A 27,657-nucleotide genomic window follows, 5' to 3' on the forward strand; every position below is an offset into this window, starting at 1 on the left:
TTTGTATTGTTTATCTTTTTTAATATATGTGTTACATTTTTAGTAGTTCTCAATGTTATTTTAATCACTTGGCCTTTTTATGTTCCATAGCGGGTTGTGGGTTTATAGGGGAATAGGGTAGGAAGAAATTTAATTATAATAAATGAATGATTATTTATTATTTATTAATATTTATTTAATTGAGATGTTATAGTGTTAACTGTGGGAAGTAATTTATTTAGAATTAATTATTGTTATTCAATATTATTCATTAATTAATTGGTAATTGATTAATTATGGTAATTGTGTAATTCTTTTTAGGTGCGGCTCGTGGGGATTATCGGGGTGAAGGGTGGAAAGTAATTTATTTTTAATTAATTAATAATATGTTTTTGGAATATTAATTATGGAAATTATGTAATTAATTTTAGGTGTGGGTTGTGTGGTTTATAGGGGTAAAGGGTAGGAAGTAATTTATTTTTGATTTATTAATAATTAGTTGTTAATTTATATTAATTAATTGATTGAAAACTATTCATGGAAATTGTGTAATACATTTTAGGTGCAGGCTGTGGGGTTTATAGGGGTAAATGATGGGAAGTAATTTATGTTTCATTAATTATTAATTAGTTCTTAACTAATATTAATTAATTAATTGAAAATTAAATATTGAAATTGTGTAATTAATTTTAGGTGTGGGTTGTGAGGTTTAGTGGGGTAAAGGGTGGGAATTAATTTATGTTGCATGTATTAATAATTTGTTGATCATTGATAATAATTATGATTAATTGATATTTTATTAGGGCAATTGTTACAGTATAATTGTAGCTGTGGGTTGTGGGGATTATAGGGCAAAAGTGTGGAAAGTTAATTAATTTTTATGAGTTTTTATTTGTTTTCTGATTAATATTCTTTTTTTAATTGGTAATAAATATGTTAATTATGGAAGTAAAAAAAAAAAAATTAGATGTGGGTTGCGAATTGTGTGGTGTTATAGGGTAGGAAATAAAAAAAGGTAATTTATGTAATAATTAATGTTTTTGTTCCTAAATAATTTGTAAATAAAAATCTTAATTTGTTTGAAAATTATTTTTTTATTTAATATAATATTTGTAGGTATGTGTAATATGTATCATAATATGTTTTTGCAATTATTAATATTAAATATATTTGTATTTTTATTTTCAACATATTTATATTTTTTTAATTTACTTTGTTTTTTAAATGTTTTTGTTGTTAATATTTTGTTTGTTTTTAATTTTGAACTGACTGGAGTGAGAACATTAATTTTTACCTCTTCGTGATCCAACACTTTCCCTACTGTAGCATTGATTAGAGTGGGATTCGTAAATTTTATCCCGCCACTAACCAACACTTTCCCTACTGTTACACTTATTGGAGTGGGAATAGTAATTTTTACCCCTCCACTATCAAACACTTTCCCTATTGTTAGACTCACTGGAGTGGGAATAGTAATTTTAACCCCTCCCCTATCTAACACTTTCCCCACTGTTGGTTGCACTGACTGGAGTGGAAATGGTAAGTTTTATCCCTCCGCTATCCGACACTTTCCCTAGTGCTGCACTCATTGGAGAGGGAATAGTAATTTTTACTAATCTGCTATTCAAGACTTTCCCTACTATTACACTCAATGGAGTGGGAATAGTAATTTTTACCCCTCCGCTATCCAACAATGTCCAACCTACTGTTGCACTGACTGGAGTGGGAAATTTAATTTTAAAGTTTTTAAATAGTCTAATGTTTTAATTTATAATAGAATTTTTTTAAATTAGATTTATGTTATTAATATATATCTATATCTAAATATATATATATATATAGTTACAATATATATAGTTATGTAATATCTGACGTCATCAGCAGAGGATTGCGGTCGCGTGAGTTATAGTTGCCTGCAGTAACTATAACGGGGGAATTTCATTGGTTTTTTACGAGTGAAATGTCCAGCTAACTATAACGTGTGAAACCTATGGTTTTTTAAGTGAATATATATATATATATATATGATCAAGGCCCTCCGGGGCTGAAACGCGTCATGGCTGCTATGTTTATGGAACAATAAAGAAACTGACAACACCAATTCTGTGGTCCGTGCTCTATCGTTTGGCAGAATCGTCAAGTCGCGGGTGGAGTTTTCCAGATATATATATATATATGTGACCAAGAGCTGGCTAGCTCTAAACGCATTTTGTTTTTGCCTTAAAAAACATAAAATACCTTTTGCCCAGCTTGGATCGGTGTGGCTCGTGTTTGCATGAATCGGTGAGCTTGCTGCTTGCTATTTTCCATAGGAAATCTGCAAAATTCTATTTGGAATACCGTTGGCGCCGATTGACAAATCTTTGTGAAATTTTCCAAACTTTTGGCCAGCTCCGGTCCGCTCCTATTCTGAAAATTTCACGGTGATTCATCAAGCGGGGGCCGAGAAAAAAGGGGGGTCCCAAGACGCGTTTTCCCCATGCATTTTCCCATAGGACATGTTGACGCAGCTACAGCCCGAACTGCTGAACGGAATTACACCAAATTTTCCAAAGAGGTAGTCCTCAGTTCAGACTCGTGCCTTTTGCTTAAATGGTGTAAATCCGTTCAGTAGTTCCTGAAAAAATTAGAGTTAAAAAGATAGATATATCTGGGCGGAGCCTAACCACACATCTCATCGTGAGATCTGATTGGCTGTCAGTACTTCATCCAAGAAGTGTTGGCAGCCATCTTGGGACCAATATACATGATAGCACCTCCTTAAAAAGCATTGCAGTTAATAGAAGGTTTTAAGACTTTGGAAGGTGATCTATAAGCTAAACTGAGAGCATATTTTTCTGTAAATTCACATTATCTTTCTCAGTCATGTGAGAATGAAGTCTGACATTCTCAGTAAAACATGTACATCCAACAAGGGCAGAGACTGTCAGTTTATTCCTTTGTGTTCTACTGCAGCTCCCCAGAGTGTTCTAAAGAACAACTAGAGCGCTAACAGTCCTACTTATGATAAACATATTGCACACCTGAAGCCATCTTGATTGGAATAAAGTGGTAACTCTTAAAACATTTAATTTAAAAAGGAACAAAATGAGGGGGTTCATTTTGACATAGAAAGTATGATTAGTGCTGCAGAAAGAAAAATTAGGGCACATTTTGAGTGACTTCTCAAATCCTCTTCTATTTCATTAAAAACTTCTGACATGCAGACTGAAACATGCACTTTGAATACCAGCAGCAGAATTCCCTGGTGAGCAGTAGCTTTACTACAGTGATCTAATGAGCAACTAGAGTGCTAACATTCAGAATTTATGGCAAATGTGTGACACATCTAAATGCCTTCTTGATGCAAACAAAGTAAAAAACTGAAAGTATTTCCTACTGAGGAGTCTGCAGTAAATGAGGAAATTAGGAAACTTCATAACAAATAAATCTCCCAAGATGGCCACCAGAGACAAAAGTGCCCAAATACAGCACAAATATCACCCAGATGTAACCCACATGTAGCCCAATGACAGAAGTGTGCAAAACACTTATTTTTTTGTGTATTTGCAGTTTTATATAGTGCAGACTTGTCAGGTATTGGAGTGCTTTACATGAGCATTGGTTACATCACACAAGATCAAATTCATTTTGGTTGTAGACATGGGGAGATTAAGTGACTTGACCAGAATCACAGAATGTTGAGCTGAAGCAGAAACTCCAACCTGGCTCCCCAGTTGCAAAGTCTGCAGCTCTGGAAGTAACACCACATACTCTCCCCTAGGTGCAAAATGTAATCAAGTGGTCAACTGGATAAAAAACATAAAGATTAAAATAATTTAAAAGTTCTTTGTCGCTATTTGAAAACTCAGAAAATATGTCCTCATTTTAGTTTTTTAGAGCACTAACCATAATTTTGATGCAAATAAGACCCTCTCATATATGTAATTTCTAAAGGAAATGCTCTAGGTATTACAGTTTTGATTACATCAAGATGACGTCAGGCATTCCACACTTTTGTAATAAACATAGAATGTTAGCAATCTAGTTGTTCTTGTTCATTGTGATACTGTTGAGAGGCAGAGGTCAGGGGCACGGACTCTGAAACTTGAAGGCAGGTAGGAGAGTGCAGAGGCAACAACTTGACCACACTGGGCAGGCAGGAAGGGCAGTGGCAGCACAACAGACTATGGAGGGCAGTGGAAAGGAGGGCAGGGGTAACAAACCAACAATACAGGACTGGCAAGAGAGGCTGTAGCAATATAATAGACCATTGTGGGCAGAAGGAAGAGGCAGTGGTAGTACAACCATACATGCCAACAGACCCGTTTCAGCCAGGAAAGGTCCAATGTTTTTAAGCTCAAATGGGCTTTATTTGATCTGTCTCCTGTCTACAATCTCCTCTTTTTCAATGTAACTCAAAGGGGGAAATCAATACCCGTTTTTTTTCAAAATCTCCCTCTTACCAAGTTCAAATTGTTCGCAAGTATGGTACATTGGATCATGGTAGGCAGGAGAAATTGGGGTCGGGACATGGACTCACATAACAGAGGACAGGAGGGACATGGAGAGGTGCACCAAACTGACCCTACAGGGCAGGCATCAAGGTTTGCAGCAGCACAATACACCACACAGGGCATGCGGGACGGGAGTGCAACACAACAATCCATAGAAAGCAATAGGAAGGGGACAGGACCATGCACATGGACAACAAAGAACAGAGGGGAAAGAGGCAATGGTAGCTATCTGACCATAATAGACAGACAGGAGAGAAAGCTGCAGCATAACAGACCATAAAGGGCAGGAGGGACGGATCAGGGGCATTACAATGGAACAGACAAGCCAGGAGGGAGGGAATAGGGGTCTGCTCATGGAAACAGAGGGCTAGGGGCAAGGGGGCAGGGCAGGAGCAGCAAGATGACCATGGAGGTCAGGCAGGATGGGCACTAGAAACAAGACACACCATGGAGAGCAACAATGAGACTATGATCGCATACACACAGACCATGGAGGGAAGGTGGGAGGGGGTCAGGGGCAGCTAGCTGACCACACAGGGAAGGTGGGAGGGGCCATGGCAGCACAGAAGACCATGCATGGCAAGCAGGAGGGTTAGTGGCAGCACAATGGCTATGATGGGCAAGAAGGAGGGTGCAGGGGCATGCACAAAGGACCATGGAGGATAGAAGGGAGGGTCAGGACCTGGGCACAGACAAGAGAGTTCAGGGGAAGGGGTCTCACAACAGACCACGTGGGGGAGGCAGGAGGAGCAGTTGCAGCACAACAGACCAGGGAGGGCAGAAGGGAGTGGCAGTAAAATGGACCATGGAGGACAGGAGGAAGGGGATAGGGGCATGGCATGTGGACAGGCAGGGTGGAGGTGGCAGGGACAGGTTACAGTCATCTGACAATGCTAGGCAGGTGGGAGGGGAGTGTCAGCTCAACAGAACACTCAGAGTTGATAGGAGTGGCAGGACCATGGAACAAGGTGGGCAAAAAGGATGGAGAAGGGGCATGCACAAAGACATCGGAGGGCAGGGGGAAGGAGAATAGGGGCAGAAAGCTAGGCACAGAGGCTAACCAGGAGGTCAATGATGGGCCATAGAATTGGGCAATGGAGGGCAGGAGGAGTGGACTGGTACATCATGCTAAATGGAGGGCAGAGGCAGCACATCAGACCATGCATGGCAGGAGGGATGAGGCTAGTCTATGGATTCAGACAACAGAGGATAGGGAGGAGGTGGATGGGGCAGCAAGCTAACTGTTCAGAGAAGGTGGGTATTAGGAACTTTATTGTTTTTAAAATGTGTGTCTGTGCGAACTTCTTAAAATATGAACAAGTATGCAGCATAATCTCACTTTTATTCAGGAAGAAGAGGACGTTTGTGACTGTGACTCCGGGCTCACTTGGCAGAAACACCCCCTGACCCTCCACCCCCCATCGCAAAATGTAATGCCCGTGAAAAGGGTAGGTGGACGCAGTGTTATATAGAACATAGTCCTGAGAGCACGATTGAAAATGAAAACTAGATATAGTATATGGTATAAACTGTGCACCAATAAGTGTGATATAAGATGAACCGGGCGTGAAATATAATATGCAATACATTGTGCGCAGTGACAGATTCATTGGAGAGTGCGAGATAGCACAGGCACTGGCGCATGCTATGCGATATGCACCTTGGAGTGTAATATGCACAGGGCAGTGTTGTGTAACCTAACTAGTCTCTAAAGTTGTATTATAAAATATGTGCTGGGGAGTGTAATGTTGCATATGCACTGTGACAACTATATGGATCCCAGATTGTAATATGTATGGCATAGTGCTGTGCGTTATAACATAGGCATCGAGTAAGGCACATTAGATGGGGCAATATAACCCAGGCAAGTGTGGCATGACATATTCACGGGGTGGTGTTACAGTGCACATGAGCTAGAGAGTGTCATAGCATAAGGCACTAGCTGGTGAAATACAACACAGAGGTGTGTAGCACTCGGCGGGCACTGGTGGGTATAACACAGCATTGGGCTCAGCCAAGAGCACACTGTGACTCTCAAGTGAGGTTTGTCTCCTTTCCAGAGAGTAAAATAAAAAGTATTACACATCCGGTGGTGGATGTGTGTTTTATTAACCTTAAGGGGGGTTTCTTGCATAGTTTGGTCGAATTTTTGTCGAATCCCCTTTGAATGGCTTGGTGTGCGTGTGTATTAAATCTGCCCGTCAATAGCTACCCATGTTTGTATAAATAAACGACAAGGGTGTCTACTTGGAGAGTACCCACCGGCGGGGGCACCGGGATTAAGCACGGTAGGGCGTCAGACACATCAGAGCTTCACTAGCAGTGTAAATACATTCCACGTGGATTCATTGTATGTATAGTCGCCTTTTAATGAATATCACGCAAATCGTCATGGTGATAGGTACATACGGTTTGTCCAGCATGTCCTAGGTGTTTCTATAAATATATATATTTTTTAAATAATAAAAAACAAAGGCTGGCCCCGGGGGAGGGGGCCCTCAGGGCTATAAGTGGCCTGAGGAGGGGAGCAACGCAGCACTGGCTCTAGGACTGGTTAGTCAGAATCAGTTACCACCAGTATCCGTCTGAAAAAGTTGAGGGTACAGGATGATTTTGCAACAAGGCTTCTTTCTGCTCTTCTGTTTGTTCTTTCTGCATGCTATCCTTCTTCCTGCACTTTTCTTCGTCTTTGAGGACTTATGTTGCTTCTTTCTGCATTACTTTTTTTTCTTTCTGTGCGTTTTTCTTCTTCACATGTCCTATGTCTGTAGTCATAGTTAGAAATTAGCATTTAAAAAACCTTTGAAATTCACTGAAAAAACCATAGGTTTCAGGGGCGTTATAGTTAGCTGGACTTTTCACTCATACAAAACCATTGAAATTCCCCCGTTATAGTTAGTTCAGCTAACTATAACTCGCGCGCCCGCAATGCACTGCTGATGACGTCACATATTACATCACTCATGACATGGTCAGTGACATCACTCATGACATCACTGATGATATCTCAAATGACATCACTGATGACATCATCCTTGTGATAGAATGGCAGACCTCCTCTCCCCCTAATATAACCTTTGATACACACATTCAAAAATAGAAACTAAAATTTTCAAAGCAATGGACATACCAATACTAGTTACAACAACCTATTCAGTAATTCTAAGATCCACATACACATACACTCATTCACCAACAGTCCTATACAGTCACTCATACATGTACTTACTCATCATATGTACTCATACACCTATACATCCTGTTACACAACGCCACTCATCCATAGAGTTACTCACACACATAGTCACTCATGCTAATAAAGAATCAAACATCCATTTACTTGCATATACAGTTATACACACACCACCACACTGACTTCTACAGACACTTACACATACTTAGTCTTTTAAACAATCACTTATAGAAACACATACTTATTCATACAGGAACTTATACACACCAATAGTCACATATACTAGTTTAAAACATATGTAGTTACTCATAAAGACACTATTGAGACAGTCATTCACTCACTAACACACCCATGCACACACTCATCCACCCATACAGTCCTGCACACATGCTGTCTTCAACACATACAAACAGTGAATTACTCATTCATGCACCTATGGACTAAGTAATACCCCCCACTCAAACCATACAGACACTCAGACACTCATTCTGATACTCAAAAAACCAACTAATAACCTATATAGACACTCATGTAGCTACTCACTAACCCATGCAGCCACTTATACACAAAGTTAGAGACTGATACAGATATTTACATATTTAAACATTACTCACTAAGCCATGTATTCACTAAGATACACTTAATCAGTCAGTTATACAATCAATTTTTCAAAAACAAATCATCCATTTAGACACTCATATACCCATTTATTCTTCCATCGACCTTGAGATATACATATATAAAACATATGTAATTTTCAGAAAAACACACATTCAGTGGATGATGTCATCACACGCAGCCTTACGACTCGGACACAGGGGGAGACCCAAGGGTCTCCCCAGCACAGGTATGTACTGTGCAGACGGCACCGACACGTACCCACTGTAGGGGGGGCCCTTGTGTGAGACGTACCCATTCAGTCAATGGGAGCCCATGTACGCATCGTGCGACCGGCTCCCATTGACTTCTATGGGAGCACAACCGAATCGAGTCGGGCAGCATGCGGCTGCATCGTACTCGCTCGGTCGGACTGCAGCGGTCCGGCTCAGTCAGAAACCACTCCAGATCCGGCTCGGTTGGAGAGCTTTTCGACCCAGATCGGAATCGACCCTAAAATGTTTCAAGCAATTGGTTTCATAGGGTATAGTCCATAGCTCCTAATTTCATTTATAAATATATTCATAATTTGTTTTACATACAAGAGCCGTTCCTCTATGATTGGAAAAACGACACATTAGGTATAACAATATGCCTAAGAACTACCATAAATATCTTAAATATATAAATAGTAATAATGATAAAACCCCATAAAACACAATAGCTTAAATACAGATAAATCATAATGACCAATTCATTAATTAAGGCATATAAAAATAGACCTAAAACTGCTAATAACTCCTCATTTAGAAAAATTCTAAAAAAGACTCTTAAAGAACAGAATTTATTAGAATTTAAAAAAAATGTATGGAAGTCTTCTGTGGTGTTGAGACCACCTGGATGCTTTGAATCGAATTCCAGTATAAAACTGGTTTCTAAGCACCTCAACTGAGCTTCTCTGTCACCACCTCTTTTAGAAATTGGAATAGCTTCGGTTACATAATATTTAAGATGTTTTGGATTGCCTGGCCACCGGATAATTATGATCATTATTCATTATGCCCCGGATGTGCTGCAGGATTCTCTTATGTACAGCCAGTTTGGTACTTCCTATATATTTGAGTTTGCAACTGCACTCGAGGACATAAACGGAAAATTCTATTTTTCATGTAAGATGTTGCTAAATCTCTCAAGCTTTAGTAGAAAATGAAGTTGTATAGGATTTCACATTGGTGTCAAACTGGCAAGCTTTGCATGAAAGACATTTAAAGAAACCCTTTATCGCTGTTAACCACATGTCCCTATTGCGTTCCTCCTGACTATTGTTAACCATCATGTTCTCCATGCTTATAGTTTGCATGTACGTTATAGAAGGATTGGACGGCATAGACAACCCAATCACAGGATCATCTTGGATAAAATGCCAGTTACGCCTAATTATGGTTCTTATTTGTTTTTCTTGTCTGGAATAAGATAGAATAAGTCTAGTGGGCTGTGGGACATGGGTATCATTGTTAACCACTGTCATATTTGCCTTATATGTCAAGAGGTCATCCCTGGCCTGTGTTTTCGACCTCCTCATGGCGGCATTCATAATTTCTGTCCTATATCCCCTGGCCAGGAATCTAGACCTACTTTCTGCCTGCTTGATATCCGCATCTTCATTACTGCTGCAGATGCATCGAATGCGCAACATCTCCCCATAAGTAATACTTTTGATTAAATGGGGTGGATGAGCACTCGACGCATGCAGCACCGTATTACCAGCTCTAGGCTTTCTAAAAAGCGAGGTAGTTAAAAAGTTGTTCACAACTGAGACCCGTACATCTAAAAAGGTCACTGTGTGCCTACTAATAGTAGATGTACACTCTAAATTGATATCATTGTGATATATCTGTTCAATGAATTCCTTAGCGATTTCCTCATTTCCTCTCCACACTATGAACAGATCATCAATGAAACGTAGCCAGGAAATAACTTTTTTATCATAGATTTCCTCATATTGCCGCATGAGGACCAGCTCCTCTCACCAGCCCATAAACAAACAGGCATAGCTGGGGGAGAAGCTGGCCCCCATTGCTGCTCCTTGTATTTGCTGAAACATTTGTCTATTGAAAAGGAATACGTTATTTTCCAAACAAAAAATAGCATGTCCAATAATATTTTAGTATGTTTCCCATATATCATTGGTCTAGTGTTTAAAATGTACTCCACAGCTCTTAACCCATCCCTGTTGCGGATACATGTATACAACGAGGAAACGTCCAGGGCTATAAGCAGATACTCTGAACTCCAATTGATATCTTTTATCTTTCTTAAAAAATCACATGTATTCTGTACATATGATTTCAACATTTTGATAAACACCTGTAAAAAATAATCAATGTATCTGGATAAGTTATCTAATATATATATATATATATATATATTTGGATATATATATATATATATATATATATATATATATATATATATATATATATATATATATATATATATTATATATATATTGCACAACTATATTTTTGACATTTTTTTCAATATTTTTGTACTTACCTGTTTAAGTATATGGAGTCGATATTTTTGCATTCTACATTTTTACTTCAATATTTTTTACACATATTTTTTGTTTTTGACATAGATATTATGTCAGTAAACCTGCTTTTAACACAGAGATCTTTTCACGTGACCAATAGGGACATTGTCATCTTCCCTATGTTAGCATGAGCACGCTGCAAACTGTCTGCTGCTTTGCACACGTTACTACACAAATTTATTTTGCATGTGCCATTCTGAAAGTTTCACATAGAGCCAACAGTTGTTTTCACGCTTTGCTTGTTCCTGGGATTTTGTCTGAACATTGTGAACAAGGTCGAACAACAATGCTCCTTGTTATTCTGTTCAGGTGAGATCAAGCACCTAAACAAAACATGCAGAATAAGCTGTTGTTTGGGAACACGTTCTTTTGTCATATTGGCATACACGGATAGGTAGCACACACTTGGAGAGGGACCTTTCCACGCAGAAGAGCATGACAGCACCTATGATGTAAATCTACCATCTGAGGTGGGGGGTATGCTGATAACGCCCAGCGATCTTCTAACATAAAACCACCTTGCATCTATCCAAGGGGAAGGAGGTTAGGCTAAGCTGTCATTCATCATGACAGCTCCTTTTATGATTCACGGACTACTCGCTATGCTGACCGTATTTGTCTTAGGCATTTTCCTGCTGATTGTGACACGTATACTGCATACTAGAGCACGTTAGTTAAAATAAATATTTTAAACTTGTTTGTGTCTCTGACAGATCTTATTGTGGACGAGTACAAGAGTGTGAGCAAAAGGGTGTGCCTTGTGACCGCAATTCCTGAGAGAGTCAGGAGTGTTGTATTCTGGGATGTCTAATCACTTGTTCCTTTGTGGGTAAGTAGGAGGGCAAGTGAGACACTTTAGCTAGTCGGTCCTGGGATCATGGGCACTAAGGTGTAGGATAACTCAGACTCTCCATCCTAAGGTTCCATAATCCCACCCATAGTTCTCTCTTTGAGCAGAATTTACTGCAACAATTATTTCGTGCCCCAACATATCAAATACTTGGGTTTATACTTTTCCTCTTCAAATCGAACCCTAATCTCTGTCAACATAGAAAAATGTTCACAGAAGCTGTCCACTTTAACTAATAAATGGCATCCCCTCTATCTTTCTTGGTAGGGACAATTGGATACTATCAAGATGATGTTAACTCCCATTATACTCTATATTATTTCTTACACACCAACAACTCTACCCTTTAAATCTTTTAAGAAGATTAATTCAATATAATCCTCCTTCTTATGGAATAATAAAAGACCCTGCCTGTCATTGTCAAAACGTATACATCCAAAATCAGAAGGGGGGCAAACTTTCCTCATTTATACACCTATAATAAAGTGTTCTTGCTACAACAGTCCTCTTAATGGATCTCAAAATCCTCATTAGATCATTCACTTTGGTTCGAGCTTGATTAGTTTTACCATTCTCCCTTTTCCTTTCAAGAATATTTATCGTTTACTCACAAACCTCAGCATCTCTCTACTCCTTTTCTTAAATGCTCGAGTAAGTTACTTGAACCTATTTTATCCCATTTGCCTACATGTTCTGAGATCTTTTGCAAGTCTACCAAATGGCATAACAAATTTATACTGATTAATGGCAAACCTCTCTACTGGAAAGCTTGGAGACAAAAAGGCCTCATCTGGATACATCAATTATTTGATAACAATACTGTCATGTCGTTCTCCAAGGCCTGCCATATATCTGGTCTTCCCTCTTCCTTCAGGAAAAACTACTATAAAATGCCATGCATCTTGCATATACCCAATTTAACTTACTTTCCCCCATTACTCCAACACATTTTAGTCAATTATGTAATCTTCTTAACACTTATCCTAAAGCTTCCACTATATACTCTCATTGGTGTATGCCCAATCTCACTAGAAATAAAATGATTTTAGAATTAGCCTGAGAACAGGATTGTGGTAAAGAATGGTCTACTCGCAAAAGGAACAAAATACGGACCAAAATCAGGAAACCTTCTACAGTGGCAAATACAACACAGGCACTATTTTTTTTATTTATAAAGACTTTTTCTCTCACCTGCAAATTTACATAGGATAATCCCTGCTGTCTCTGACACCTGTTGAAAGCGTTCTTCAGTACTCACAGATTTAAACCATATATTTTTTACCTGTCCTTTTGTTCAAGATTTTTGGAAATATGTTTGGGCTCAAATTAATTTAATATTTTATATTACAGCTCCTTTCTCCATTACTAATATTTTTTTAGGTAGTTTATCAGATGACTGGGATAATGGTATTTCAAATGTGTGAATTCTAGATCTACTTATAGCAGGTGCATTCCAACAAATTACTAAGCACTGGAAGGACCTATCTAAACAATCCTTCCAAGCTTGGTGGTATGCTGTTTGCTATAATCACAGATACAACATATATTTACCCTATGTCTCTCAATATGAAGTGCTTACTTTTATGGTCCCCTGACGCAAAATGAATTGATGATATTGCAAAATGTTCCTCTATGCGTACTCCTCTCCAACAAGAGGTTTTACAGCCTCCTTGACGTTCCTTATTCTGTTACTACAAATATTTGATTATATCTAATGGTTTTATAATGTTACAACTCTATATGTATCCCCAGACCTCCTTCTTCTTGATCCAAAAACCTTGCTTATATGTATATTATTATGCTGCATTGTGGAATTTTATCCTAATATCACTTTAATAAAATTATGTATAAACTAGAGATTCTTATGTTATTTTTTTCATAAATTAAAGTCCTTCCAATATATCACAGTAAGCAATGAAGGAGAAGTGACTCCTACACCTTGTAACCCATGGAGTTTTATATAACACATTCTGTACATTGATTTACACACAAATGATTTACTGTCAATATGTAATGTGTACGTATGGTGTAAAGTGCTCTGATAACCTGCATTGGGATGAGTAGCGCTACAGTGATATAAAAGAAATAAAACAACATGGTGGCATTTGAATGGTATTTAGGTTGTTATTTGTGTAAATACTGGGACATACCAACACATCTGCCATTCTTACAGTGCATGCAGATTTCTTACATACAGGGTCTGAAAACAGTCAAAAACATGCTTCTCTTAAGTACTTGTAAAGTAGTAACAAACTGTGTGCCTTTGTGTCCCCTCCATTGTATTTTCATCTAGGTATGAGGCTCCAGATAGCTCCCAGCAAGAACAAAAGTAGACCTGATGGCCCATTAAATTCGGCCCTTGTTTTGGACTCAGCTGGAATTTAAATTAATAAAGCCCCTGCACGTTGTTGATCGGAACAAAAGCAGATAACGTGCTAGTGCTGCTAAATGTGTCACGGTGTCTGAAAATTACACCAGGACTACTTTAGCATATCTCTGTGGGGCCCAACTTCTTGGCAGGGTAGACGATGTACAGACAGTGAAAGCAGTGGGTAAACATGATCTACCCACGTGTACCCTCGGCTTGTGCCCTGTACTTATCACTGCAAAAAATTAATACAGAAACCTCGCTGATTAGAATTTTTGAGGCTGTCTATGTTTCCTGTTCCATTTTAAACCCTGCAAAATGGCGAATAAAAATGCAGATTTGGGGTCTTTCTATAGCAAAATCTGCATATCCCACCTTTACTCTTCGCCCCCACATAAACTATGACAGGTCTCACCTGTCAAAATGTATGGGTGTGATAGGCGGTCCTTTTCACGCCCACTAATGACCTTGTGGGATAAGTATCCCACTACTTGTAATTGCAATGCCTGCGCAAATAGGTGTCTGTGCAAGGATGTAAATAACAGAAGCACTTGTTATCCAGACCTTTATCTTGTTGTGCCTCAAATTGTAAATATACGCATCATAATGCTAATGTTCATACATTCATTGAGGTAGGAAAGGTTTATATGTTGCACAAGCTGTATGCGTTTTTATCTGTCTTTAATAGCTTGACGTGAAGCATAGTCCTCAATGGTTGCAAAATTTACATTGTGAAAGTCAACAAACTAGTTTTCCAAGGAAAAGTCTGATCAAAATTCACTTGTAACCATAAAGTTCTCTCCGAAAACGTTTTCAAGGGCAAATACTTCTGCAAATAATTTCTGCAAGAATTTTTGTTGCAATCAAAATGTTGCTGTTTCTAGACTTTTGGAAAGGGTAACATTTTTAAAGTTCTCAAAACTTCAAAGTCAACACTATACTTCTTCCACTCTTATTGACAACCTTAAACTTAAGTCAAATTCAAACGAGTTTATCTTTTGAATGCCATCCTTCTTCCTGATTAATTCTGTTTCGTGTGTGTTTGTGTGTGTGTGGGTGTAGTCATGTCTAACATTATTTGGCAACTATATTTCCTCTACTTATTTCTTCTTAGAAGTTTCCATAAAAAGTGTGTTGGGGCCTTGCCTGCCCCACAGCTCTGCTTTGCCCTCCTGGGGACTGCTCTGCCTTTCAATGGAAGACGCAGTCTCACAGTGGTCATTGAATTTCCTGCTTGGCTACCACAATCCAATTAACTGGCTTCTACACTTTCTCCAGAGCTTAAAGGAAGACAGAGCATTGATTTCTCATTAGTATCTCTCTCTGCCGCAATGTCCACATTAAGTGCCACTCATTTAAAGATAAGTAACTGCAAGATTGGATTCCATTGGTTCTAAATTCACTAAGAAAACAGCTCACGGAAGTGGTCAGCAAGGTCACTTCTGTGCTAATTGACCGCTTAACTGAGCAGAACAGGTGTCTTGTTGTCACTACGACCTTTATTTGTGCCCTATGCTTCAAAAATCTCATTTTATTTATGCTCTCCTGTATTTTTTCATTTTTTAGGTTCTGTTTTTCTGTGCAGAGGGAAGAACAACCCAACCCTACAACTCCTAACATGACCAGGATGTCTCTCTTGTGTATGTGATTGGATAAACTTGTGGTAGGGGAAAGCAGAACCCCTCCAAGAAGCACATCAAGTATAGAGAATACGTAAACCTATTTGGTTAGTAAGTCCCCACTTTTATGGAAGGAAGTATCGCCCCATGCTATTGCTTATAAATAAGCTGTATAATGTAGAAATAAAAAGATGTGTACTAATTGTGCACATTATGTTTAGATCCGGTAGGTTTGGCACGTAGGTATCACAACTAGAGAGAAAAGGGATTAATAATTATTCATTGAAACCAAACATTTGCTCGTTGGGGGTGATCCTCAGTGGAAATGGTAAGACACAATTACAAGAAGGTTCTAAGAATACTATGATCATGGGAGGAATTTTGGCATCAATGCTAGGTGAAAAGGTTTACCTCAGGAAATCACGAATTTGAAAGTATTTGAAGAAACAGCTTGCAGTACATTATACTGTTGGTCTACCAGCAAAAACTTTATAGATGTGAACTTTTGATAGCAATGCGTAATAAGTAGTAAGCTATAGATGGGCCAAAGTCGAGAAACCTTATTGTGAACATAAAGGGAAATGTGGGATTATGATAAAAAGAGCAAGTCCACGAAGATAACAGTCATTTACAATTTTTGTTGATATCTCTCCTAACATGGTAAAAGTCTGATATCATCTTGAATAATGTATGTTTATACAATATGTGGCTTGTATGTTGGAGTGGCTTTTCCTGACTTCCCCCTTTAGGACAATATTGAAATTTAGATTTTGAAAGAGGTTGCCTTACATTGGATCAATCGATTGTCTATCACTAGCAACCCGAAAATTAAACCAAAGGATGGGAAATGCCCATCTTCTCCATAGCAGTAAGAGTTTGGCGAGGCGGGCTTATTCCACAGTAAATCGAATATTGCCCAATCAAAAATCCTGAAGTACTCGGTTGGAGTATAGGTGAAAGGCAAGCAGAATAAGATGAAAATCTTTGAAAGTAGGATGTTTGACTAATTTGTTGTTAGGTACAATTCCTGTGCTGCTTCATAGGTGGCCGCTACATCTAGAACATCTAAAGTGCATCCACACTATGATGCTGGATACTCCTCATACTTACTAAGCTTTCAGGAGATGGGAAATAACTCCCCTGGGGATCTACAGGTGAGCTGTGACTCACATGCCTGAAGACCTGCCCCAGTAACATGGGGCCATAGTAGTGTGAAACTACATGGCACTTATTCCAAGTCAGCTGTAATATTTCAACCCCTGTGGAAACCCATGTTTGCTCTTGGGCAATCCAAAACAAGCCAGGCTTTACAGAAAGACAGCAATTACACAATATTAATTAGGCGCCCCTGTATACCATTCAAGCTCCCCAAATCTTCTAAGGATTCTGAGGCATCACCGCAACTCATATTTAGAAAGGTCCAGTATTCTTCAGTGATCTAGTGTCTCTATCCATCTAGTGAGGCATGTATACTTCGGAGCTCTCAAAGTTGGATAATGTTTTGATGGGCCAGCACCAGACTTTGCCCAATAAATGTATGTCTATGTCTGCTGGTATCGAAGTCTTTGAGTGTGATTTAGGTGGTAAGACCATCTAGTGCCTCAGAAGATCCAAGAGAACCCGTTTATTGCTTCCCAACATTCCTGGATAACCATCTATGACCCCTCCATATGCTGGAAGTACCTTTCTTCGATAAGTAATAGCAAACAAAGGAGAGATGAGTCATGTGCCATAGCACAGATCCGTTACATTAGACACAATGTGAATAGTTACATTGTCTGAGCCTTTAACATCATCATATGGCCATTTTCCTTGATTGTATGAGGGTCAGTGGTTTCCAGTCCTTATCTTCGATCAGACCATGTCAATCTTCTACGTCTCACTCATAGACGAAAATATGTTATGTGTATGCAGGACCAATGTTTGGCATACCCACAAGATGCCCTTATTTAGCTGCTTAAAGAAGTTAATCTAGTCTCCAGGGGTGAAATTTAGGCAGAGGCCATCACGCATGTGACATCACGTGTCTAAGCTGTAAGTAAATTCAGAACTGCAAAAGGAGGCTCACAAACTCTTCCTGCCATTCAGGAGTGGATTTCATTTAGTTTGATGGAACTATAGTCACCAACATGGGGAGTCCCAGGGATTCTCCTCCATCTGAAATTGACAGTGTAGATACTTGAGTTAGATAAATGTTACCCAGAGCAGGTTTATTTTGTCACTCTCTTTTGCTCTGCCAAATATACCTGAAGTATATTTCCAGATACCAAGAACCATCGTAGAACCTGGGGCGATATCTGGTAACCACCAAGTGGAAGTCTCATTATTAAGGCAGGGTGGCTGCTATGCCTAATTCCTCTTCAAAGGGTGATTCATAGCATTTGGTCATAGAAAATGTAATCTGTTGCTCCATAGAATGCCCCTGAATGAAGGATGTTGCCTGTTAGGAAAAGTATGACAGCAATCTATTAAGGAAATTCTTCAGAGTAAAGAGTAATCTATGGAGTGTCAACATTTTCACCAATGCCACCCTCCCCTCCAAAGATAGTGAAAAAGGGTTCCCAAGCACAGGGTCTCTCTTCAGTGTATCTAGCATTAGAAGCATGTTACCAGCCCAATCATAAACTTCAGTGAATGTGATGAATATCCCCACATTATTGACCCCCTCCCACAGAGGCTACTTGTATGCCTGAACCCAAGGTCCTTATCTCTGCTTAGATTCTTCTTCATACCAGGAACACACCAGACTTTGCCCTGCTTACCAGTAATCCTGCGTATTCCCCAAATTCATTCAGAATTTTTTCTCTTGCACTAATCCTTGACAACATATTGAATTTAGGGGTGGGTGAAATAATCTATTTCGGCCGCAGAATTGGCGGAATTTTGGTGATTTCGTTTTACTCTTGTAAACCTAGAAAAAAATACAGATTTCCTTCTGTTTTTGAAAAGCATAGCTGATTAATCCCAAATCATGCAGAATATATTAGGCACTTGTTAATGGACCTTGTGCATTATTTTTCGAATAATAAAGTGCATAAACGAAACAGCTATTGTAAAGGGCATATACTCAGGTATTACTCTTAACCATTTCATTCTCTCTCTGTGTTTGCCTACCCTCGTTATGTTACTTTTTAACTGAACATCATTGCTTTCATACACATTACTCTAATTTTAAACCAAGCTTTTAGAAGTGTCTTGCCGGAGACTCAGGGACTTATTTACAAGCCCCTTGCGCCGCCGATATGTCACTTTTTTTGACGCATCAGCGGCGCAGTGTGTCTGCCCATATTTACAAGGCCACATAAAGCCACCCTGCGTGAATTTTCATGGCCTTGTAAATATGGCCCCTTTTCCCTCATTACTCTGCGAGAAATGGGCATTCCATGGGTGTTGCTGTGGGTGTTATCACGCAACATCCATGAAACCTGATGCTTGCCCAGATATAGAAGGTTTTGTAAACCTGGGAATGAGTTAAGTAAGGGAGGCACAACAAAGAGAAATACCTTTACTTCTCCTCGTTTTTCCTCTTTCTATGTGCAGCACACATGGAAAGAAAAAACATCTCGTGTGATTTTTTTTGTGCGGGAAGCTGTCTCTACCTGCACATAAACAATTGCCCCTACAATGCAGAAACAGTTGCACCATGGTGCATAGGTGCCTGCATTGGCGCGTGGCAGCCCAATGTGTGCCAACACAGGGAAAAGGACAGGAATGCGCTGTATCTTGCAGATACAAAGCATTCCTGACCTTTTGTTTTGACGCACGTCAGCCCAACAGGAAGGCTTGTTGCGGTGCCCTGCTTCAAAATACAGTAAAGGAGGCCCTCCGTTTCTTTTTCTGCCTTGACAAGATACTTTTGTTTTTATTTTTCGAACATGGTAAGCTGGAGACAAAGATTTCAATGAGTGAGCTTTTTGTCTGAATTTATCAAGGATATGTCAGCTTTGCTAAATGTAAATGTCAGAAAGAAAAGACTTAGGGGGATATGTACAAGGAAGTGGAGGAGAGAAGCGTTAGCCTCACTGACTTAATGCCTCTGTCCTCCCCTTCTGGAACGCAAGCTGCACCACATTTACAACAATATGGTGCAGCTTTGCGTTTTCCCCTGCGATGGAGCTAAGTTTATCAACTTAGCACCAACGCAGGCACCCTTGCACCAGAGTGCAAGGGTGTCTGCATGCAGGGGAGGATTGTTTATGTGTAGGAAGATGTCATTTCCTGCACATAAACAATCCTAGAAATGCCATTCTGTCACTTTCATGTGTGCTGCTTCATGCAGCACACATGAAAGTGAAAAAATTGAATTTTTTTAAAAGTTTGTTTATGTACAGGAAGGGACACCTTCCTGTACATAAACAAACCATGGCATTTTGCTTTTTCCATGTTTGCTGCACAAGTTAGCACACATCGAAAAAACAAAAACGAGGAGAAATAATGCATTTCTCCTAGTTGCGCCAAATTAAGGCCAGTTTTTACCTGGTCTTAATTTTGGCGCTGCCCCTATGTACGCTACCCTTGTACATAGGGGGCAGCGGCTAAATGAATGGGTGTTGCGGTGGAACGGCCACTGCAACATCCACTGCCCACCTCTTTCACGCTAACCATAGTGTGAAAGGGGGCCATATATACAAGGCAGCGTTAAGACACGGCAAGTGTCTTAACACTGCCTTGTACATAAGGCACAGCCCCTATCGCCACCACAATGTCACTATAGGTGACATTGTGATGGCAATAGGGGCTCGTACATATGCCCCTTAATGTCATGATTTTTTGTAATCGATATGCATAACGGAACAGCTTAAATACATCTTGTTATTGCGTGAAAAGTCTAATTCAGGATTTTTAAGATTTCTTTTTATATTTAGCACCATCAAAAATTCGACATGCGGTAGACGCTAGGGAGCCATGCATATACACACTGCCTACCTCCAAGATTTATGGTACCTTTGCATTCAACACACTCCATGTTGCCAGAGATTACAACGGGACACTGCATAAGACTATTCTGCATTGGAGGAAGTGACAGACACAATAGGTGCCCTGATAGCTAAATAAGTAAGATTTTAGGGAGCACTGACATCTTGGGAACGGTATTGTTGCTCAATAAACCGTGCTCAGTTGAGAAACAATTCATTCAATTCACTCTTAGACTGATACAGCTTAAGATTCTAAATTGGTCCACCACGGTACACTGATAGAATATCGATGACAAAAACATTGATGTTAAAAAAATCGAGAAAAAAAGATAGAATACAAAAATATTGACTCCCAAACATGCACAGGTAAATAAAAAAATATTGAATCAAAAATATCGATGTAAAAAATATAGATGTAAAAAATATCAATTTAAATATATATTTAAAATACATATTAAATATATTAAATATTAATATTATTTTATCAAAAATTAGATTTAGCTTACATTTGAACAAAATATAACAAATAAACGTAATTTTTAAAAAACACAAACAATAATTTATACATATATATTTTTACTTTAAAATATTTAATAAACTGTTATCTTTAAAAAAAAACGTTAAAATTATATAAAAATAATATATATAATATATATATATAAATAATTTGAAATATAAAAAAAAATCTGCAATCATTTTGAACATTAAACTATTAGAAAATATTTCAACATACATTTTCCAATACAATCAGTGCAACAGTAGGAAAAGTGTTGGATAGCAAAATAATTAAATGTACTATTCCAACACCAGTGAGTGCAACAGTAGGGAAAGTGTTGGATAGCGAGGGTCAAAATTACTATTCCCAATCCAGTAAGAGCAACAGTAGGGAAAGTGTTGGATAGAGTGCTGGAAAAAATTACTATTCCCACTCCAAAGGATGCAACAGTAGGCAAAATATTGGATAGCGGAGGAGTGAAAATTACTATTCCACTCCAAACAGTGCAACAGTAGGGAAAGTGTTGGATAGCGGAGGGGTAAAAATTACTATTTCCACTCCAGTGAATGCAACAGTAGGGAAAGTGTTGGATAGCGGAGGGGTAAAAATTACTATTCCCACTCCAGTGAATGCAACAGTAGGGAAAGTGTTGGATAGCGGAGGGGTACAAATTACTATTCCCACTCCAGTGAGAGCAACATTAGGGAAAGTGTTGAATAGCGGAGGGCCAAAAAAATACTATTCCCACTCCAAAGAATACAACAATAGGGAAAGTATTGGATAGCGGAGGAGTAAAAATTACTATTCCCACTCCAAAGAGTGCAATAGTAGGGAAAGTGTTGGATAGCAGAGGGGAACAAATTACTATTCCCACTTCAGTGAGTGCAACAGTAGGGAAAGTGTTGGATAGCGGAGGAGTAAAAATTACTATTCCCACTCCAAAGAATGCAACAGTAGGGAAAGTATTGGATAGAGGAGGAGTAAAAATTACTATTCTCACTCCTCAGAGTGCAACAGTAGGGAAAGTGTTGGATAGTGGAGTGGTAAGAATTACAATTCGCACTCCAGTGAGAGAAACAGTAGGGAATGTGTTGCATAGTGGAGGGGACAACATCACTATTTCCACTCCAAAAGGGTGCAACAGTAGGGAAATTGTTGGATAGCGGAAGGCTAAAACTTACTATTCCCACTCCACTGAATGCAACAGTAGAATAACTGTTAGCAGAGGAGTAAAATATTTTATTTCCACTCCAGTGAATGCAACAGCAGGGAAAGTGTTGGAAATCGGAGAGGTAAAAATTACTATTTTTACTCCAGTGAGTGCAACAGTAGGGAAAGTGTTGCATAGGGGAGGGGTAAAAATAACTATTGCCACTCCAGTGAGTGCGACAGTAGGGAAAGTGTTGGAGAGACAAACATTACTATTCAAACTCAAACAGTTAGAACAAAAATAAAAAACATTAAATATTATCGAAAATCATTAACAAAATAAACAATATTCAGAAATGAGAAATCAAAGATATTAAATATATAAACATTTAAAATGTTATAATATTAATTACGTATAAAAAACCTACAAATAATATAAAATATAAAATAATAAATAAATAATCAATATAATAATAAATAAATATTAAATACCATTATAAAACAGAAATTATTTTAAACTAGAAAATATTTACAAACAAATAAATTAATACATAAATGTATTTTTTGTATTTCCTAGCCTATAGCACCACGACAATAGCAAAACACTTTTCTCCAAAATTAACATAATTCATATTGAATTAAAAAGATATGATTAAAAAAACGAATAAACATAAATTGATTACAGACACTTTAACACTATGACATCCACAACACACACCTAAATTAAACTCTAAAATAAAATAACACAATTAAAACGTATTTATAAATTTAAAACTATTACAATGAACTATAACTAATAATAGAGTAATTAAAATGTATTTAATATCCATCTTTTACCCCTTTAAAAGTAAAAACAACAGACAAAAAATGAAACAAGTACCCAAAATACATATCAAATAATTAACATTAATTAACAACTATTTATTAATTAATTAAATACAAATTACTTCCCACCCTCTACTCCTATAATCACCAAAACAAACACCTAAAATTAATTACACAATTACCATGATTAATTACCAGTTATAAAAATAAAAATGAATTAACACCCGATTATTAATTCATCAGTTAAAAATAAATAACTTCCCACCCTTAACACCTATAAACACCACAACACACACCTAAAATGAATTACACAATTACCATAATTAATTACCAATTAATGTTTCAAAATTAATTAACAACCAACCATTAATTAATTAATAATAAATTACTTTACACATTCAGCACTATAACATCTCAATTAAATAATCAATGCATTTAATATAATTAAATTACTTCCCACCATATTCTCCTATAGACCCACAATCCGCTACAGAACTAAAAACGCAAAATTCTAATAAATGTTTTTTTAATAAGTACTAAAAATGTAACACATATATTAAAAATACAACCAATTGTAATACAAAAAACATACAACACATACATATAAAATAAATACTAAAATACATAACAGTAATAAACAATATTTTTAGCAACTATATTTTTGCAAACAAAATTAAACACTTCAATATTTGTAACATCGATATTATTTACCTAAAATCAATATTCTTGGCCACGAGAATCCGTATGTCAATGTTCCTGACACACGATATTTGTACAAGTCGATATTTTTGATTCGATATTCTGTCTCTGCACCGTCCACCACCATAGACTCAAACTCTGAACAATGAGTAAGTTGGGACACTGACGTGCATTACGTGAAAGCCTGGGGTGGGCTCATTCTTTCACATGAATTTCGAACGTGAAGATATGTTTTTTGGATTAAGGTGCATGCTGAATTGCCACTTTAGATGCTAAGCCCTGGTCTTGCTGCTCTGAGTATGCCGGGCAGGGCCCGACTGAGAGGTTAGTGTGCAGGCCAGTTTTTGGGAAGTCTGTGGGCTTGTTTTATGGTCTGCTGGGCAAGTTTTTACTATTGATTTCAATGATAATAAAACAAATATTGCCCACAGCAAGGTCAAATACATGCAGTATCCCAAAACTTGTAAAATAATTATACAGTGTATCTTTACAAGTTGAAAACTACCGTATTTTTCAAACATGGGCCACTTTTTTAGCTAGTAAATTCACTAATGAGTGTCAATTCTATTTAGGTGCCAGAGCCTATTTTCTGTCTCACTCCGACACTGGTGTCAGGTGGTGAGTACTTAACCAGTTATAGGAAGACATTTTGGGTCATAGTAAAAAGCCCCTATCACCTTAGGAATGTCCCTTTTAAAGACTTTCCTGTGGCGATATGGGCTTCGCCTTGTTTGCAAGGCAGTGTTAAGCCACTTAACGTGGTTTAATGCTACCTTGTAAATAAGGCACGTGAAAGGGGTCGGCAATGGGTGTTGCGGTGGGCATTCCACCGCAACATCCATTGATTTTGACACTGCCCCCTATTTATAAGGGTGGTATAAATAGCAGGCAGCGCCAAAATGAAAAAAACAAACTGGTCTTAACATGGCAAAACGAGGAAAAATGCGTCATTGCTCCTCGTTTTTACTGTTTCTATGTGTGCAGAATTGTACAGCACATGTAGAAACTGCAAGATGCCATGCATGATTGCTTATGTGCAGGAAGGTGTCCCTTCCTGCACAAAAACAATAATTTAAAAAATGAGAAGTTCCAACTTCTATGCGTGCTGCACAAAGCAGCACACATAGAAGCTACAATTCGCCAATTAAGATTGTTTATGTGCAGGAAGGGACTCCTTCCTGCACATAAACTATCATTGCCTCCAATGCAGACACCCTTGCACTATGGTGCAAGGGTGCCTGCATTTTGTAAATATGGTGTAGCCCTGCGTTTCAGAAGTGACGTAGCGCTCCATCACTTCTTTGTAAATATGCCCCTTTGGGTTCTAGGTCTTAGTTGGCAAATCAATGAAAAATGTACATGCATTTACATTGCAAGTCGTTGCATCTACTTGCTGTAGGGTGCGCTGAGGTATTGGAAATTAATTAGGCCTGGGCGAAGCACTACGCTACGCTCGCGTAGTTTGCGAAGTTCGCGCTACTTCGCACTACGCGAACTGCACGTAGCACAGTGCGAACACGCGTAGCGTAGTGTTGCGTAGTGCTGCGGTCATTTTTTGCTTGCTCGCGGTCCTCAACGTCAAGTTGGCGACCGCGAGCAAGCAAAATGACATCCCGGCGAGACTTTTTCCTTGTTCGCGATCGCGAGCATGGAAAATAAACCTCCCGGCGAGATTCCCAACGCGAGGAGGTCAAGTTTCTCATTGCGAGGGGTCGCGTATGCTCGCGACCGCTCACGATGAGAAACTACCAGTTCGCGTTGAGAAAGCTGCCGCTCGAGTAAAAATCTACTTGAGCAGCAGAAAACTACAGCTCGCACTGTGCAAGATGCCATTTTCAATGATTGCACAGTGCCGGTTGCTTGTCCGCACTGTGCAATCATTGAAAACAACATCTTGCACAGTGCGAACATGTTACTACGCAGTTCGCGAAGTGCTACGCGTAGCTCGCGTAGTGCGAACTTCACTTTGCGTAGCTTCGCGAAGTGCTACTTCGCGAACTACGCCCACCCTTAAAATTAATTCCAACACCTTCCCTACTGTTGCGCAAACTAGAGTAGAAATAGTAAATAATACTATTCCTAAGTCCAGTACGCCCCCTACTGCAAGTCGTTGTAATGACTTGCGATGTAAATGTATTGCGTACTAATATCAAGTTGTAATGTGCTATATTCAACTGGTCTATTGTTATAAGAAAATGATTAGGATGGCCGGGGCACCCTCACAAGTGGGAAAAGATATAGAAAAGATATAGTCCCCATTGAGGGAGAAGTATTACAACTATGTACAGAGCCTTAGGTGAGAGTAACGGGTATCTGAGGTGAGATGTGGTTAAAGACCAATGGTTGGCTTTTTTGCGCGTACCTGAGTAGTCTCTATAACTGAGCTTGGAATTGGTGCTACTGTAAGAAAAATCACTTTCAAATATGTATTATACTTATGTTGTGATTGAAATACCTACTGTGAAGCCCCAACAGTGAGCCAAATGTTAGAAGAGTTGTGATATTGGACGTGCAAATGTAATTTAATATTTTTTTAATAAATACTGTTTAGAGAAATAGAAGGATGGATTTAGGGGACATATGTCAGTGTAAAGTAAGAAAGAGCAATTTATTTCTTAATGTATTTGTACATTGCTAAGAAAAAGAAGATTTTGGCACAGATAGTTTACGTTAATTCCTTTTCATGGCAGTCACTGGAGCACAGTACACGCAATTCTAGTCTTTCTACCTCTGAGCATATATGTTGGACCTGGCCATCTCTGCAGGTCACCCCCAAACACTTTGCAATTACACTTCACATTTTTGCTGAATTTGCTTTGCTGGCCTTTGGACTCTGCACACTTTACCACTGCTAACAAGTGCTTAGGTGCTTGTGCTTTCTCCTCTAAACATGGTAGAATTGGCTTACGCCCAATTGGCATATTTAATTTACTTGTAAGTCTGCAGTAAAGAACATGTACCCAGGGCCTGTAAATTATATGCTTCTAATGGACTTGCAGCACTTATTGTGTGACCTACTTAAGTATCCCTCTAAACATGTCTCAGGCATGCAAATGTAGCCTGTGTATGCAGTTTTAAACTGCCATTTTGACCTGGCAAATTCACACTATAAACACCAAACTAAGCCCAGAGCTCTCATAAATAATTGTTGTATGACAGATATAATGCATTGGTATATTTATTAAAAGCCCTTCTTTATAATATGAAGTCCATTACCCCGGGATCGCACCCCAAAATAGGATGACCCACCATAGAAATGTCTTGCATTGTGGGGCAGTGTAGGAAGGTAGGATCCTTCCTGCATGGTTACCCCCACTTTTTGTCTGGTGCCTCAGCTGTTTTTGACTAGTCTGACTGGGATCCTGCTAATCAGGAACCCAGTCTATCTGCTTTCTCCCTTAAATTGTTGTGTTCAGTACTTAGGTACCCCCCAGATTGGATCCTGGGGTACCCTAATAGGTCCCTAGTATAGGGTACCCATGTACCCAGGGCATAGGTACCCCAGAGTTCTCCCATGGGCTGAAGCATATATTATGCCACCCATGAAACACAATTCAAAATTGAACTACAGGCTTGCCATTCCAGCCTGTGTAAGTTGGTGCAGGCACCACTTACTAAAGATATAGGTTTACTATGTCTAAGGGTCACTGCACTTAAAACCTATGAGTCACCCCTATAGCAGGCCTTTTCAATCCTGAAGGCAGGGTGCTTGTTCTGCGTGCGAGGGTGTCCCTGCATGAGCAGGACACCACTGCAGCATTCAGAGTTCATTCTCCCTGGTTGTCAGTGAAGCTGCCATATACTATATAGAGGGGCACCGCGTAATCCTGCGATGAGCATCTCGAAAACGGCTGCAACTAACCCTATCATGTTT

The sequence above is a fragment of the Triturus cristatus genome, chromosome 4_2, assembly GCF_964204655.1.
Source record: "Triturus cristatus chromosome 4_2, aTriCri1.1, whole genome shotgun sequence".
In the NCBI taxonomy this organism is placed as follows: Eukaryota; Metazoa; Chordata; class Amphibia; order Caudata; family Salamandridae; genus Triturus; species Triturus cristatus.